Below are 17,736 nucleotides of genomic sequence, written 5' to 3'. Positions count from 1 at the left end.
AATGACATCATAAAAACGAGCATTTTATTATCTTTAAGTTGATTATCATATTGCTATAGTTTTCGAAGTAAAAAAATTATGCAAAAGTGTGTCTGGTTTGCTTTTGATGGTTTTTTAATTAAACAATGAGTCCGCTTTACACGTTTTTTTTGTCGTCAAAAACCAAAACTAAACTGTTTCTAAATAAAACCCAACTAAACCGAACCATTACCAACGATTAGGTTCTGATTTAGTTTGTACTTTGATAAAAAAAATGAGTTTAAAAATTTAAAACAATAATTATTAATCTGAATATACCTTCACTTCAAACTAATCATCAACTAATACATTATTAAGAGAATCATACTATGAACAAATATAACTTTGGTCATATAAATAATAAACATTATTAGAATAAATAAAAGGCGAAATAATAACAAGAACAAAAATTATAAAAAAACCACTGGAAATTTGGATAAATTAAAGTTGTAATTGGCGAGTTTGCTCGTATGAAATAAAACTATGGTTAACTATATTTTAACTATATCTAATATATATTATACTAATACTAAATAAGTAAATAATTAACATTTCAATATGTACGGCCACCTCCGGTTTCAACCATGAAACCAAACTGGTGAATGATCTCACAGTTTTAAACGAAATAATGAACACCCAAACATTTGTTACATGATTATCAAAGCATGTGTTTCCAGTTTCCAGATGCATCGCGCGGGCACTTTTCTAGTCAGAGATAATATATTAATTAGAATTTTCAACATACCATAGGAAGTCTAGAGATTAGAATATTGAAAATTATAGGTATGAACTCAAAAAAGCGAAGCAACTTTCTACGGAGTATATGATTTCATTGTGTAAATATCTTATGCATACATTGTTTACACTTCAGGATGCCACAACTTGTACAATTAATAAGTGAAATGAATCTTTGATATAGTAAGCAAGCCAACAGATAAAATATACAAAAAGGCTAAAGCTAACGATGCAAAAATGCATTTTGGGGCATTCCGAGAATTGAACTCGGGACCTCTCGCACCCTAAGCGAGAATCATACCACTAGACCAAATGCCCATTTGTTTTGAATGCTCATATAGATTATTAACAATAAAATTTAAAAAAAGAGAGACCAAAATAATGGGGCATTCCGAGAATCGAACTCGGGACCTCTCGCACCCAAAGCGAGAATCATACCACTAGACCAAATGCCCATTTGATATTAGATATTAGCAATTACTTAAATTTATTATTGTAATTCAAACTATATAGTTTATCGTTTACATTGTTTCTTGATTTACACGCATGACAAAGGCCAAAGGGTATCCCTAAATTACCTACAAAGTAGCTTTTATGGATGTTTAAAACTTAAAAGGCTCATCTGTAAACGAGCTGAGATGAGGGTCAAGTTAAGATCACTCGTTTAAATTGAGTAAATATATTTTTATTGTTTATAAGTTATAACCAAGTAGACTTCCAATGTTAATCTAAGGCTAAGTTTTACATTAATGTATACTTATTAGCACACTGGTTTGGTTCAGATTTTAGCATTAAATTTGTTTATTAAATTTTCATATATTTAAAAAAATAATTTTTTTATTAAATTTTAAAAAGTAAATGAGTAGCTTAAGCTGAAATATAGACTTGAGACAAGCCTAACTAACTCGTTTAACTTCAAGCCTGAGCCAAAGTTTGCAAGGCTCGGTTCACTTTCTAAAAGGTCCTAGTAATAATACCAAACAAAACATGCAAATTAGGTTGGTATGGAGTCATATCGGGTTCGATTTTGAATGGCCTTAACCAAAATGGATATGAGTAAAAACAGAGTTTTTTTCAAAAAAAAAAATAATAATAACAATGATAGACAAACAAACAAATACACTATTTTGAGCTAAGGAGCAACAACTTTGTGAACCCATTTAACCAACCAATAACATTCCTTATGCATGTACAATTCAAATCATAGTTTTCATTTAAGTGTTAATGTGATTACAAAGCAAATATACATAGACAAAACATATACCTTAACTAACCATATATAGCTAACTATACTACCTAGCGCATATGTACATATACGCTATTAATACATATACGCCGTTATTAACATATATGCCGGTATTCAACAATGCATCACATATAAAATTTGCTAAAAGTTAGTTATAATATCCTTATGAGTTCACCATTACAAGTGGTACCCTGAGCATCTTTAGTAGTCTCATTTTTACCATATACGGATGCTCTCGCATTCGACATTTCTCATTGAGACGTGTATATTGTTAACCCTGTTTTGCTAGATAAATTTCAAACGTAACTGAAAAAAAAAAGAAGTTTCATAAGAGTTTTTAATTGTTGCAAAATTCATGTCTTCATCGAATAACTCAAAATTGTAAAATTATTTCTCAAATGAAGCTTCAACCCTGTCAACATTTACAATTTAGTTCAATGTGGTGACACAATTAATAAAGGGGGGGGGGGGGGTGTTTCCCTCAAAATATGTCATAAATTTTCTTTCTTTAGTTGTTTTTTTTTTCAAATGGTGCAAACCGGTTTAAAAGCTTAATCCCCAAACCTGTTCCAAAAGTAAAAGTTCCAAACCAGCTCTAATCCGGTCAGTTAGGTCAGTTTTAAGCTGGTTCCATCCAAACCGGTTTGATTAGAGGTTTTGACTCAATTTCGAATTTAAACCGGTTCGGAAGTGCACCTATGCTCCATCCAGTAGAAAAACCCGGAAGTTGTTAACTATTTATGGCCCAATGTTGCCCAACTTGTCATGGTAAAATACCATATTTATTTACTCAAAATTAGATTGTTTTTAATTTTGCCGTCTGCTAGTAAGTAGATAAACTAATTATACTTATCTTTAAGCACACATTTAATTCTAGGAAATGTTGATTTTAGTGCATATATATTTGAGTGACCGTATGCAATATAATTTTGATTTTAGTGCATATATGTTTGACCGTATGCAATATGTTGTATTTATAATTTTATTTATTAACTTTAGCCACCCTATACAAATTTAAAACACTAGCTTTAACTGTATAAAAATATGAAGACAAATAAAACTAAGAATTGCAATGATATGTGTGTTTTTAAACATGGAGTGATGCTCATCTCATTTATTTTTCTCTTAGTAACAACTTCAAATACAAAATATTTTACATAAATTTGAAGTTCAAAACCACTTGGGCATTCCGAGAATCGAACACGGGACCTCTCGCACCCGAAGCGAGAATCATACCACTAAACCAAATGCCCAACTGTTCTTTGTTGTATGTGGACGTAATTATAATCGTCCAGTCTTTATAATAAGGACAACTGAAAATTGGTTTTATTGGCAGGCTTGTGTAAGTATGTATTCCGATAGATATCAATGTTAATGGTTAAGCATGATGAGAAAACCTCATGTTTCAAGTATACATGTGTGAATGTGACCCACCTTAAATATTTGCTACAGTTAGTGTTTTAGGTTTTGCAAGAAACATGTTATATGTTCTAGCTGTATATTTAAATCTTTATAGTTTGTGTTTTAGACTTTTAGGGGACATTAGTCGTAGATTCAAATATGATACGATTATACGAAGTCCTAGCGTCAAAAGATACTCTATAATTTCAATGTTTTAGAGAGCCCACGGTCATGAGTGGTTGTCTCATATGCGCCACTCTTTAAATGGGATTGTAACTCATTGATATACCTTTCTAGTTTGTGCTATGTTCCCCTTTCTTTGCTTTATGTGTATTAATGTCATATCTTTTGAAAGGGTATGGTTTTCTCCATAAAATGTTTTATTTTGCTTTATGCCATTATGTAACTAGTTTGATGTGATAATGTATCATGTGATTTAGTATATATATCAATATACCACAAGACAAAGAATGGTCACTGCCCTTCCTTTGGACTTGGGGCATATGGCACTTAAATGCCCTTCATAAATTAGCTCTACTCCCTAACAATACCCTATTCAAATCAAGGGCCAGAAATAGAGGATACTTGGCCTTGCATCACTCTACCAAGAGTTTCCTTCACCACAAGGCAATTGATTTCATTTCAAGATAATGATAGGCATAAAAAATGGGCCATATTTGGAAGGTGACCCATAACACTCATGCATTAAAACCATAATTTGACTTCCAATTGGAATTTGAAAAACTGTCGCACAAATGATCTAGAAAATAATAAATCCATAAAAGAGGCATATATAATTAACAAGAAAAAACGATACAAAATAATTAGGAAACGGTTAAACAAAGATTTTGTTTAAATTTGACATGTGAATTACAACATAACCAAAAGCCCGGCTGAAGAAACACTAACCGGACCCCGGGCAGATTACGAGTAACCTGGGGGTTAGATAGATGTTTCCCATGAGGGGTTAGACCCAGAGAAGATGATTCTTCTGATAACCTGCAAAACAGACACCGTGAGCTTGTCACTGAGAAGGGGGGGTTCCTCCTTGTGACCACCCTCCGGCGTGAGAATCAGACTAGATTGCTCTTTAAATATAAATGTATATTAAGAGATTGCTAGAGCAGATATCAGGTATAATATGATTATAATGTGATAAGATCAGATGGTCATACCATTTGTGGTATTTATAGCCGAAGGTAGGTTTCCAAGGAGGTGTGGCCGGCTGCTACAGTATTCCTGTTCCACCAACAGTGGCCTACGCACGTGCCCTGCTGGTAGTTGGTGGGTAGGCAGCGGCTGATAGTGACCAGGCCTGCTGTGTACTATTCCTTTTCCACCAACTGCCGGCTATGCACGTGGTATGGCAGTAGTTGGTGAGTAGGCAGCGGCTAATAGTGACATACAGTACAGGAGCATGCTGCTCGCCATACTGTTGTCAATAAGCTGTCGTATCTTTAGTCAGATCTTTTTCCCATACCTCGTCAGGTACAGTACAGAAGATCTTCCCGTATCGTACGGACTGGCTTATTTGGGCGGGAGTATTCCCCCTCCCGCCCTTGTGCGGGATTGTTCCCGGCTTTGCTCATTCCTTCAGGTGACACTGAATGATTGAGAGCTAAGTGCCTTGTGCGTGTAGCCTTGCTGCGCGGGTGGCCTTCCCTGATGGCTTGTATCCGTGGCTGCGGGGACAGGTGGAGTCCTTCACCATTGGGAGGCATTTCCTGCGGGAACAGCTTGCGTACTGCGCGTAAGGACGTCACGTCTCTGAGCATGGTTGGTCCTGCGGATCCAGTTGGTTTCTGCGCAGACGTTCTTCTTCAAGTTGAGTCTTGTGGGTCCAACTGGGCTCTGCAGGGACCTACCTCTTCAAGTCCCCCAGTCCAATGTTCTTCTCATGAGTGTTTAATAAAGTGAGGTGAACTTTTGGACTTAAGCAAAGGGTTTTTTGAAAAGGGTTTTTTAAGGTTTTCCATGGGGATTCTTCCCGCGGAAGTCCTTGTCACTTGCAGAAATTCCCGAGTTTCCTGCTTGGTCTTTGGGTATGATGCGGGTAGGTCTGTAACCTCCTCGCAAGTCAGGAGCGTTGAGTCCCACTTGTGTGGATTCTCCGTGAGGTTTTGGTAGTTTTGAACATAGTGATCAATTATGTTAAAACCATCAATTCCATCCTGGAGCTTCAAACAACGTAGTTCTCGACGTTCCCGCTATGCGGGGATGTTATTTCCCTTTCCGCAAGCATTGCCCAGAAGATCCTTCTTGGTTTCAATTCCCAGCGGAGCGCTAGGTATGTGAAGGGTTTTGCCTTAACACTGTACCCGCGCTCGTCTTACGGTTACTTTACTTCCAACGTATTCCTGGCGTCAATTCCTGCGGGTGCTAAGTATGTGAAGGGTTTTGCCTTTACACTGTACCCGCACCCGTCTTATAGTTACTTGGTTGCCGAGGTATACTTGGCTTCAATTCCCTGCGGGTGCTAGGTATGTGAAGGGTTTTTCCTTAACACTGTACCCGCATCCGTCTTACGGTTACTTGTTTGCCAAGGTTTTCTTGGCTTCAATTCCCTGCGGGTGCTAGGTATGTGAAGGGTTTTGCCTTAACACTGTACCCGCATCCGTCTTACGGTTACTTGTTTGCCAAGGTTTACTTGGCTTCAATTCCCTGCGGGTGTTAGGTATGTGAAGGGTTTTGCCTTAACACTGTACCCGCATCCGTCTTACGGTTACTTGTTTGCCAAGGTTTTCTTGGCTTCAATTCCCTGCGGGTGCTAGGTATGTGAAGGGTTTTGCCTTAACACCTTACCCGCATCCGTCTTACGGTTACTTGTTTGCCAAGGTAAGAGGTATTTTCCCGCTTACTTTTTAACATTTTTGAATTTTGAATTTTGAAATTCGAAGAGTTGGTGGAAAGATAAGAACAGTCCAAACCTCTGAAACGTCGTGCGACGGTTTCTTCTGACTGTGTCAGGACGTGCAGGAAGTTATGGTGACGTGACAGTACATGGTCATTCCAGACGCTTTTTCAGGCGCGTGGGCGCGATTTTTCGGGCGCGTGGCCGCGAAATTAATGGTATGCGTCCTATCAACAGCTGTTGCCAGCTTGCTTGTTGCCACGTGTCATAGTTTCATTGCACCTTCGTTTTCTCTCTCTTCCGCATTAATTTCATCGCATTAATTGCGATTAGTATATAAAGGGGGAGAGGGTTCTTTGTAATCCACACTTTCACTCTTCTCTTCATCTTCTAAGCGATTTCCGGCGAATACTCACCTTTTCAGGCAAGCATTCTCCCGAAATCGTTTTCTTCTTCTTTTACAAGATGTCGTCTCGTGATTTCGAATCTACAGCCGATGACAAGAGTACTGCTGGCGAGTGCCAGTGTGCTCTGCCTGGCGATCTGTATCGGTACGTCGTCAGGAAGTTCATGCTCGAGTCTCTCGAGCCTGAGTTTCCTGAACCCCATCAGACGGTGTACGATGCCCCCAGAGGCAAGATCGGGGTTTATGCTGCATTCTTTGTTTATGGGAATCTTAGGTTCCCATTGACAAAGTTTGTTTACCGTGTCCTTGAGAGGCACGGTGTTCATTTGACCGAGTTGCACCCCATGGCGATCGCCAAGATTCGCCACTTCGAGTGGGTGTGCCGGATTTTGGGCATTGAGCCCTATGTTGACCGCCTGATGACCTTCTACACTTGGAGGTGCATCCAGGGGTGGTACACGTTGATAACCCAGATCAAGGGTTTGAAGATTTGCGCAACCGAGCGCAGTCTTCGTTCGTGGAAGAGGGAGTTCTTCTACCTCTCCACTCGCGCCATCCCCCTTGCCATGAAATTTAAGAACGGGCAAGTACTTCCCAGCCTTCACGCCTCCAACTACGAGGAGGCGGAATGGTTTTCGAAGATATCCCGAGTCCAATCTCCGGTTTACCGGTTTGCGGAGTCCGGGATGGTGATGCTGGGGATGAGCCGGGTGTGGAAGGCTGCGGATGCGCATAAGATCCCAATCGTCCTCGAATACGGTTCGAACTCTGTTCCTTACGGTATGCTTTGTTTCTTTTTGCTTATTTAGAATCTCTTCTAACTTTTTTTTTCCCTGTTTATTTCAGAGGGGAACGACTTGCAGTAGCTCCTAAACCCGCGGGAGGCTGACGGTCCCGCTCGGATGGGTACTCGCGCTCTAGAAGAGAACGAGTTGCCCATCCTAGAACAAACGGCGGATCGGTTCGTGGAGGTCTATCCGCTAGGCCATGAGATCCTTAGCGCCCGTCGGCCAGGTAAGGCGCTATTCGACCCTCGACCCCTCAATGTTGAAACCTCTGCTGGAATTCCTCTAATCGTATGTTCTGATGAGGAATCCGCAGATGGTCCTCCGTTGGTGCGGAAGAAGAAGGCTGCCGGCGGGAAGGGGAAGGAGAAGGTGGCCTCCACTGCCGATCCAGCGCCTCGGTCTGATTCGGAGACCGAGAGCGAAGAGGTGGCGGGGAATCCCGGTGGTGATAAGACCACCGCTCCGGAGGTTGCGACTGTCACCTCCGGAGAGCCCAAGAAGACGACGGTGAGTGCCGCAAAGAGGCCGGCTCCATCGGGTTCGTCCCCGCCTCTCCGTACCTTTAGGCTCAAGAAAACCCGTAAGTACAACTTCCTTTATCTTTTATCTTCATAGCTTAATATCATTTCACTTATCTTCTTTGTGCAGGCGTGGATGTTGACGCATTCCAGGGTGGAGCGCAGAGTGGTACCTCCCCGCCAATGACGGTAGGCCCGGTCAGCCTACCTGAGGCGACGACCCAGGCGGCTGCGCCTGCGCCTGCTTCCGCTGGTTCAGTTGCTCACTCCTTTGAGCCGACTGTTCCAGCTGTGATGACGTCACCGCCGGCTGTGAGTGCTATTTTTACAGCATCTTTTACCGAGCCGGCGGTTACTATTGCTGCGGATTCCGCGGCGGCGACCGCGGCGGCTGCTACCATGCCCCCGTCATCGGCAACGACGGCGTATCCATCAGGTACGCATGGGGCTTCTCGCCAATCTCTGCCACCTTCCCATCTGCCTGACCTCTTGGATGGATTTCCCTTGGGTTCAGGTGATGGGTTCTTTTGGCCCATTTTATATATATTTTTCTTATCATATTTTCCTAACTGCTTTATGTTTTTTGCAGTGTCGGATTCCAATGAAGTGTATGTTCCACGATGGAACATTCGCCGAGGAACAACCCTTCGCACCCCTGTGGAGTGCGTGGAATGGGCTCGTCACGCTGCTCCTAGTGGTGCGTTGGGGGAAGCCATGGCTAGCTACCAGGAGGGTAGGCTAACCAATGAGCTTCGGGTTCTCCTGGCCCGGATGCAGCCGCGCGTTGAGCTGCTTTGTCGTGAAAACGACAAGTTAAAAGCAGCTCGCGTTAAAGAAGTAGCTCAGGCGCGGGCTGTCCGGGAGGAGAACCAAAAACTTACCGCAGTGGCTGCGGAGAAGGAGAAGGCCTTCAAGGCCCTCGAGGTTGAAGTTCAGGCTCGACTCGAGGCCCGTTCCAAGGCTGCCCAAGCTGTTCATGAACAGCTTCGGCTGGCTAAGGAAACTGCAAGGAACGCAACCGAGAGGGCCACCAAGGCTGAAGCTGTTGCTGAGCCTCTACGCGTGGAGAATGAAGAGCTTAAAGCCAAATTAGAGGCTCTCCAGCAGGCTCATGATGCCTTGGCGATGGAAGACGCCAAAAAGCTCCAGGAGATCTTGGACCAGAGGTGTCACACCCTCAAAATCCACTAACGGAGTTTTACCGTCAGAGGGTGTGAACTGGCAGGATCGGAATCATTAGTTATAACCAAACCAAAGAAAAACGTTTAAATGAAAGTAAGTGCGGAAGCGTAAAACCTTAATTCAAAAGTTGCGTCACGCAGGACGACTTAAAACCAAATGTAACTGTTAAAATTAAGTTTGCAGAATAAAAGTGTTTTCATTAATGCATGCTCCTAAACCGCGCGCCCGCCTCGGCTACCTGAGAATAACATACTAAAAGTGTCAACACAAGGTTGGTGAGTTCACAAGTAAAATAAGATAAATCGTTTAGCGTTTTGCGTAACCTCGTTACGACGTTTAAATGTTGCGTAACCCCGTTACGACGTTTGAGTGTGTAACCACGTTACAGCGTTTAAGTGTGTAACCACGTTACAGCGTTTAAGTGTGTAACCACGTTACAGCGTTTAAGTGTTTTGCATTACCAGATAGTGTTATGTCAAATTATATATCGATAGGTAGCTAATCTATACAACAAGTATCGCTAAGTGGTTCGCGACCGAAGCTGACTGTTTATCAAGTGCCCGTCACCAGGTCCTCCAGACCATGGTAAGTGTTAGCCAAAATTTACACCCACTCAACCTCCAGTTGAGCTTAGCGTCGGGTGGGGTTTGTCAAACCCAGTAGTACTACCCAAAAGTGACTCGCTATTCCAAATATTAACCGGTCCGATGTGTGGGACTTCAAATGTTATGTATGCCGCTTAGCCTTTACAAGTGATATATAATTTATAACAAAATCTTTCATATGCGTTTATCTCAGAAAATATGTTTATCGGAGTATGTTATCTCCCCCAAGTGAAAAACGTTTGAAAACAGTTTAAGAGTGGGGTAAGTGAACTCACTGTTTGCGAAGAATATCCGATCTAGATCACCAAGTGATGCGCGTCGTAGAAAACTCTCTAGCGTTCTAAAATAACAAAGAGATTTTCTAAGTAGCGGAACATTTAACGAGTCTCTAGACTCGGCACATAATACCTATGCACGTAACATGTTTCGTGTTTCGTTTGTGAATCGTGTGTGACTTGAACAAGTACAATTGTGATACGATACATGAGTGAGCAATTACTTTCGTGTCACGTATTAATAACATACTTATTAGCAATTATTCCCGTAAGGGCATTTTGGTCAACAAACAAAGACTAACTAACCATTATTCCCCATAAGGGCAATTTGGTCAATTCATGGCAATCAACTAGCAACTATTCCCCGCAAGGGTATTTTGGTCAAAATACAACAATTATATAAAAACTATCATATTTCATGCATTCCTATACAACTCAGCAGCTAGTTTCGTTATGACAGAATTTCTACTTGAAAGATTGCACTAGTTTACCCATTATAACGTCTCAATTAATTCACCAAAAATTACCACAGGAGCATACATATCTTAGGTTTCCAGAACATCTTTTATCTTATTTTTATTCCATATAGATTGTTCATAATGATCAAAACATTACAGCTAACTTATATCAGTCAGATTCATGCACATCAGAATGTTATTTGCAATTCCCGTTAAACGAAAAATCCAATAATTGCAAGACTACTTGGGTTTGGTTCCTAACTCAGTGAGTCAACTTCCAGAAGTGGAACCAACCCAATTGGTCTCGTGGTTCATGAGATATAACATTTACAACATAACCTAACAGCAGGTCTAACAGCTCAGCTTTGCATCACGTTTTTGTAAAATCATAAAAGTATACTTCCACTTATCCAAAAATTACGAATTTATACTTCATAGAAACTAGACTCAACCTAGTTTACTGCAGTACCCACAATCTCAATCAATTTTCACGTTTACACTTCGTTACAGTCAGTTAAACATCGTATATACATTCTGTCCAGAATCTGTTCACATCAAAACTCAACATAATCACAACCTATGAACTATCATGCATCCATATAACCCTCTAGACACTATAACTACTATCCATGCATATCAATCACACCATACATACAAGATTAGGGTTTGTGTTTTAATTCAAATCAAGAACAACAATCAATCATGTATCAATATCAATCTAGTTATTAATCTATTATCCAACTAACAAGAATCCTAACAATCATATTCATGCAATAATCGGCCGATTTAGGGTTTTCACATAACCCATCAAACATCAAATTAAACAATCAAAGAGGTAAGAGATGATCAAGTATACCTTCCTAGCACCTAGTTCTTGGATTAATCTCTTGATTTGATGTGTATGTGTGTGTGGTGGTGGACGGCAGCCGTGGATCAAGAGAGGGAGAGAGAGCCGATCGGGATTTAGGTTTAGGATAATAATAATAAGTTAGGGTTTAGTTTAGGATATATTTATAAGCAAACAAGTTACACTCTAGTCCTTCTACTTTCAAGTGTTGTTTTTCTAGAACATTCTATCCTAACTTGCACATAATCATGACAATAATATAACACATAATCATGACAATGATATAACACATAATCCTAACACATAGTTATCACATCATTAGTGTTTTAGTGTGCTTCGTTTATTCCTCGATCGTTTGCGTTTCGGTGCAAATCCCGAAAGACTACTACACATGTAGTAAGTGTTAAGCGTCATTTAAACCCTAGTTTAAATGTAATGAAGTATGCGTTATAGATTCAACGATCTTAAAGTTTGAATTAACGGAGTTGAGTTAACGAGGTTAACCTGGAATTGGCGATTGTCACATCATTCCCATGTTAAAGAATTTTCGTCCCGAAAATTTGAGTCAAGTCGTGATGAGAGCCTGAAAAAAAGTAAGAAAGATTTTCAGTTTGTCATATCATCCCCTAGTAGAAAGAAATTTCGTCCCGAAATTTAGTTCATACCTCCGGTGATGTTTGACGGTTTGCCGGGTTTCGCGGTTTTCGGTGTTTGGTTAGCCCTTCGAAAAGGTGAGGATACTTTTTCATCATGTGATCCTCGCGTTCCCATGTGAACTCCGGTCCACGTCTCGAGTTCCAACGAACTTTAACAATTGAAATTTTGCTGCGTTTGAGCGTTTTGGTTTCCCAATCCAAAACCTCGACTGGTTCCTCAATGAACCGTAACTGTTCATCGACTTGTAGTTCCTCCAAAGGGACTACTTGGGTTTCATCAGATAGGCATTTCTTCAAATTTGATACGTGGAATACATCGTGTACGCCACTGAGTTCTGTTGGTAGATCCAGTCGGTACGCCACCGGACCAATGCGCTCAGTTATCCGGTACGGACCAACATACCGTGGGTTGAGTTTGTTTCGCTTACCAAAGCGAACCACACCTTTCCAAGGTGAGACTTTGAGTAACACCCGATCGTTCACTTGAAATTCGAGAGGTTTTCGGCGCTTGTCGGCGTAACTCTTTTGGCGATCTCGTGCTGCTGCCATGCGATTTCGGATTTGAACAATCTTTTCCGAGGTTTCGAGTACCAGTTCCGGACCAGTGATTTGGCTATCACCCACCTCTGCCCAGCAGAGTGGTGATCGACACTTCCGTCCGTACAGCGCTTCAAACGGCGCTGCCTTAATACTTGCGTGGTAGCTGTTATTATACGAAAACTCTACCAAGGGTAAGTGGGGTTCCCAACTTTTTCCGAAATCTAAGACGCATGCACGCAACATATCCTCCAGGGTCTGGATAGTCCGTTCACTTTGCCCATCCGTCTGAGGATGGTATGCGGTACTCATATCAAGACGTGTGCCCAGTGCGCTTTGCAGCGACTTCCAAAAGTGTGAGGTAAAACGAGAATCTCGATCGGAAATGATCGAGACAGGCACTCCGTGTCTCGACACTACTTCCTTCATGTAGACACGAGTCAGTCTTTCCATTTTGTCTGTTTCTTTAATTGCTAAGAAGTGTGCCGATTTAGTCAATCGGTCAACGATCACCCAGATGGTATCGCATCCCGTCGGTGTCTTAGGCAAACCCGTAATAAAGTCCATTGAGATTTGTTCCCATTTCCACATTGGGAGTTCCGGTTGTTGCAGTAGACCAGATGGTTTCTGGTATTCTATCTTGACTCTGGCACAAGTCAAGCATTTGCTCACGTAGGTGGCAATGTCGGCTTTCATGTTCGGCCACCAGTAAAGTTCCTTTAAATCATGATACATTTTATCTGAGCCAGGGTGGATAGAATATCGGGACTTGTGAGCTTCGTCCATCACTAGAGTTCTCAACTCTCCGTATCGTGGAACCCAAATCCGGTTCTCAAAATATCGGACCCCGTCCGATCTGGTTTCAAGTTGCTTGCTCATGCCCCGCATGAGTTCGATGGAAGATTATCATCTTTCAAAGCTTCCAGTTGCGCATCGCGAATCTGATCGGGTAAGCTGGCATGAATCGTGAGTTGCAATGCTCTCACTCGTCTGGGTTTATCTGTTTCTTTCCTGCTGAGGGCGTCGGCCACCACATTGGCCTTGCCAGGGTGGTACTTGATGGCACAATCATAATCTTTAAGCAGCTCGACCCAACGACGCTGTCGCATGTTCAGCTCTTTCTGATCGTAGATATGTTGGAGACTCTTGTGGTCGGTGTAAATGGTAAACTTGGTACCGTACAAGTAATGCCTCCATATCTTTAGAGCAAACACTACAGCTCCGAGTTCCAAATCGTGGGTCGTGTAGTTCTTCTCGTGAACCCGTAGTTGTCTAGAGGCGTAGGCTATAACCTTCTCGAGTTGCATCAGCACACAACCGAGACCTTGTATAGATGCGTCACAGTGTACCTCAAAGTTTTCCGTTCCCTCGGGGAGAGCTAAAATAGGGGCGCTACAAAGCTTGGTTTTCAACAGTTGAAAAGCGGTTTCTTGCGCGTCACCCCAGTTGTACTTAGTGCCCTTGTGAGTCAAAGCGGTGAGGGGTTGAGCAATCTTTGAAAATCCCTCGATGAAACGCCGATAGTAGCCGGCCAATCCTAGGAATTGTCGCACCTCAGTCGGAGTCTTAGGTGCTTCCCAGTTTTTGATGGCCTCTACCTTACCGGGATCGACATGGATACCATTCTCGTTGATCACATGTCCTAAGAAGTGAACCTCGCGAAGCCAAAATTCACATTTCGAGAGTTTAGCATACAGTTGTTCCTTCTTCAGTAGTTCCAGAATTATCCTTAAATGCTCTTCGTGGTCAGTCTCGTTCTTGGAGTAGACGAGAATATCATCAATGAAAACAATCACAAACTTGTCGAGGTACGCCTTGCATACTCGATTCATGAGATCCATAAATACGGCTGGTGCGTTGGTTAGGCCAAAAGGCATAACCGAAAACTCGTAGTGACCATACCGTGTTCTGAAAGCCGTTTTTGAAATATCTTCTTCGCGCACTCTCAGCTGGTGATAACCGGATCGTAGATCGATCTTCGAGTAGTAACTCGATCCCTGAAGCTGGTCAAACAAATCATCAATTCGGGGTAAAGGATAACGGTTCTTGACCGTCACTTTGTTCAACTCCCGGTAGTCGATGCACATTCGGAAAGTCCCGTCTTTCTTTCGGACAAACAAGACAGGGGCTCCCCATGGCGATGAGCTAGGTCGGATAAAACCTTTATCCAACAAATCTTGCAACTGGGTGGACAACTCCTGAAGTTCCGCCGGTGCGAGCCGATACGGGGCTCGTGCTATGGGTGCTGCACCGGGTGTCAACTTTGATCTGAAATTCGACTTGACGAATAGGAGGGAGTCCAGGTAAATCCTCCGGGAAAACTTCCGGAAAGTCTCGCACAACCGGTATGTCTTCAATTCGTTTCTCCTCCGCGGGTTTCTCAACAATCTGCGCCAAAACTGCCGGATGACCCTTTCGTAAATACTTCTGTGCCTTCATAAGGGTAATGACGCTGGTGGTCATGCCGCTTCTCTCGCCTCGGACCGAAATGATTTCGCCGGAAGGGGTGGTAATATGGACTATCTTATCATGGCATATAATCTCCGCTCGGTTCTCGGATAACCAGTCCATGCCGACAACGACATCGAAACTACTAAGCGTAAAAGGAATAAGGTCGATATCAAAGACATGACCTGACAGTTTCAACTTACATCCCGCAAGTATATGAGTTGTTATTACAGTTTTACCGTTAGCTAATTCAACAGGAAACTTAGCGTCTAACGGGGTTGGAGTAAGGTTTAAAAGTTGGCTAAAGGCCTTTGACACAAAACTCCTATCAGCTCCAGTGTCAAACAAAACAGAAGCAAAACAATCGTTTACAGGGAACTTACCAGACACCACATGCGGATCTCTGCGGGCTTGACCCGATCCAATCACAAACGCTCTTCCTTTGCCATTTCCTCCACCGTTACTGCCACTTCCATTGCCCCCATTGTTGTCATTATGTTTCAGCTTGGGGCAATCCTTCCGGAAATGACCTTCCTGTCCACATTCAAAACATCCCTTAGTCGTCATCGGTGGCTTAGGAGCACCCTTCGCCGCTAGGTCTCCTCTACATTCCTTCGCTTGGTGACCTATCTTTCCGCATCTTTGACACTTGACACGGTCACACTGACCAACATGATGAAAGTTGCACCTGTTGCACTTTGGATATTTCCCAACATATCCGCTCGAAACCTGCCCGCTACCGTTGTTGTTGTTGTTGTGATTCTGAGTGTTGAAACTCCGAGTAAATTCGGGCTTACGGTAGTGGTGTTGCGGTGGGAGGTTTGAGGATGAAGATCTGGTGTTGTCAAACTTTCTCTTCCCGCTGTTCGGGTTGCTGTTGTTGTTACTGTTGCTGACGTGGTCATTACTCGGGTTGTCACGGGCTTTAACAGTCGAACCCCTCGGTGGTAACGCACCCTGGGTCACAGCCTGATCCGTCAGTTTGTGAGCCAAACGGATCGCTTGTTGGATCGTGGCTGGTCTGGAAGACGTCACCATACCCTGAATCTGTGGTGCTAACCCATCAATGTACATCTCTATTCTCTTGCTCGGCGGATCCACCATTCGCGGACACATCACTGCCAACTCGTGCGAACGAGTAGTGTAGGCTTCAATCTCTGAACCCACCATTTTCAACGACCAAAACTCCGACTCTAACTTCGAAATTTCTTCCCTCGGACAGTACTCCTCTCGCATCATGTTTTTGAACTCCTCCCAGTTCATCGCGTTAGCCAGTTCCAATCCAAGGATCTGGACGTTCGAATTCCACCAAGTGAGGGCGGAATCCTCAAGTGTCCCAGCAGCGAATTTGACCCTACTGGCAGGGGGACAATTACACATCTCAAAGGCCGACTCGGCCTTCTCAGCCCAACGCAGGAAGCCTATAGCTCCCTCAGTGCCCTTAAACGTACTGGGCTTGCAGTCTAAGTAGTTCTTGAAGGTACATGTTCCATTCGGACCTCCTGTTTGATTTTGAACGTGTGCAGCTAAAGCGGCAGCAACATGGTCATTCAGCAGGGTTTGGAGTTCAGCTGCAGTCATGCTGATGTTACCACGTCCTCGTCCAGCGTTTCTTCCGGCCATTTCCTAGAATCATAGTATAAAACGTGAATTTTTCTTTCATATACAACACACCATACATGCAATAAAAGATAGGTAAGAAAAAAAAAAAACAACATCACATCACAACCACTTATTAGTCTAATTAAAAATTCATGATTAAAACCATTGTATTCGCTACAAAGTATTTCCAATCAATCCTTAAAATCATAGAAAAATAATAGTTCGGATGGAGACAACCCCTCCATCTAAGTGTCATCATCACTAAATGTCGTCATCTGAGGACACCTCTGAATGTGCCTCCTCCTCAGCCGGTTCCTCCTCCGGTTCTTCTTCGGGTTCCTCCTCGGGATCTTCCTCGGGATCCTCCTCGGGATCTTCCTCGGGATCCTCCTCAGGCTCCTCTTCGGGATCTTCTTCAGGTTCTACATCAGGCTCTGCCTCGGGCTCTGCCTCAGGTTCTGCTACGTTCTGGGCAAGTTGCATTTGTAGGATATCGCAACGTTCTAATGCTATTTCGGTTCGGGTCCTTGCTTCTTGGAGTTGCTCTTGCAAGTCTATCATCTCGGCTTGTATCTTCATCATAACCTTGGTTTGTTGCTCACTAGTCTCTTGCATTTCTTTCATTGCCGCTGCCATGCGGGCAATCTCCTCCTGAGTCTCGGTTCCATCTTTAAACAGTCTGGCAACATTTTCTCTAGTGTAGCGCATGTAACCCACATCACGCTCCAAACAAGAAACGACAGCTGCGAGAACTCGCTCTACAGGTTCGGTTATAGGTGGTAGAGTGTTAGGGTAAGCAGGGTGGTTCGGGTGAGGCAATGGGGGAACTTGTTCACGGTAGACCATACGTCTGATCATGTTGGGGTACCATTCCCAGCTAACGTCGTTGTCATGCAAGCCTCCGGATAGGCGGTACCTCTTCGGTGCAGGAGCTTCGAGTTCCGGGACTACGCGGGGTGGCGAGGCAGTAGGTAACTGCGGTTCCTTCCCGTGAGCATGCGTCATCGAATCGGATGATGATGAGGGTGGCGTCGACATTTCTACAGGTAGGCCGGGTATATGCGCGCGTATGAGTAAAGGAGGTAAAGAAATAAGATTTCAAGACTACACAAACCTATGCAGTGCGTATCATTATAACTAATGGGTCGTCGCGGTTATAGTCT

The 17,736-nt window shown here is 43.1% G+C and overlaps 3 non-coding genes across 3 annotated transcripts; all 3 read right to left on the bottom strand.

Moving 5' to 3' along the window:
• Nucleotides 1-999: 999 nt before the first annotated feature.
• TRNAP-AGG (transfer RNA proline (anticodon AGG)) lies at nucleotides 1,000-1,071 on the bottom strand. Its single transcript has one exon. It is a non-coding gene; the product is annotated as a tRNA-Pro (tRNA).
• Nucleotides 1,072-1,136: 65 nt separating this feature from the next.
• Nucleotides 1,137-1,208, bottom strand: TRNAP-UGG (transfer RNA proline (anticodon UGG)). Its single transcript has one exon. It is a non-coding gene; the product is annotated as a tRNA-Pro (tRNA).
• Nucleotides 1,209-3,180: 1,972 nt separating this feature from the next.
• TRNAP-CGG (transfer RNA proline (anticodon CGG)) lies at nucleotides 3,181-3,252 on the bottom strand. The gene has a single exon. It is a non-coding gene; the product is annotated as a tRNA-Pro (tRNA).
• Between the last annotated feature and the right edge of the window lie 14,484 nt (nucleotides 3,253-17,736).

Source organism: Bidens hawaiensis, unplaced genomic scaffold (genome assembly GCF_021521415.1).
Source record: "Bidens hawaiensis isolate Kalapana, Puna unplaced genomic scaffold, B.hawaiensis_p1.1 tig00042865_1, whole genome shotgun sequence".
Lineage (NCBI taxonomy): Eukaryota > Viridiplantae > Streptophyta > Magnoliopsida > Asterales > Asteraceae > Bidens > Bidens hawaiensis.
This window is presented reverse-complemented; position numbering and strand designations above follow the sequence as displayed.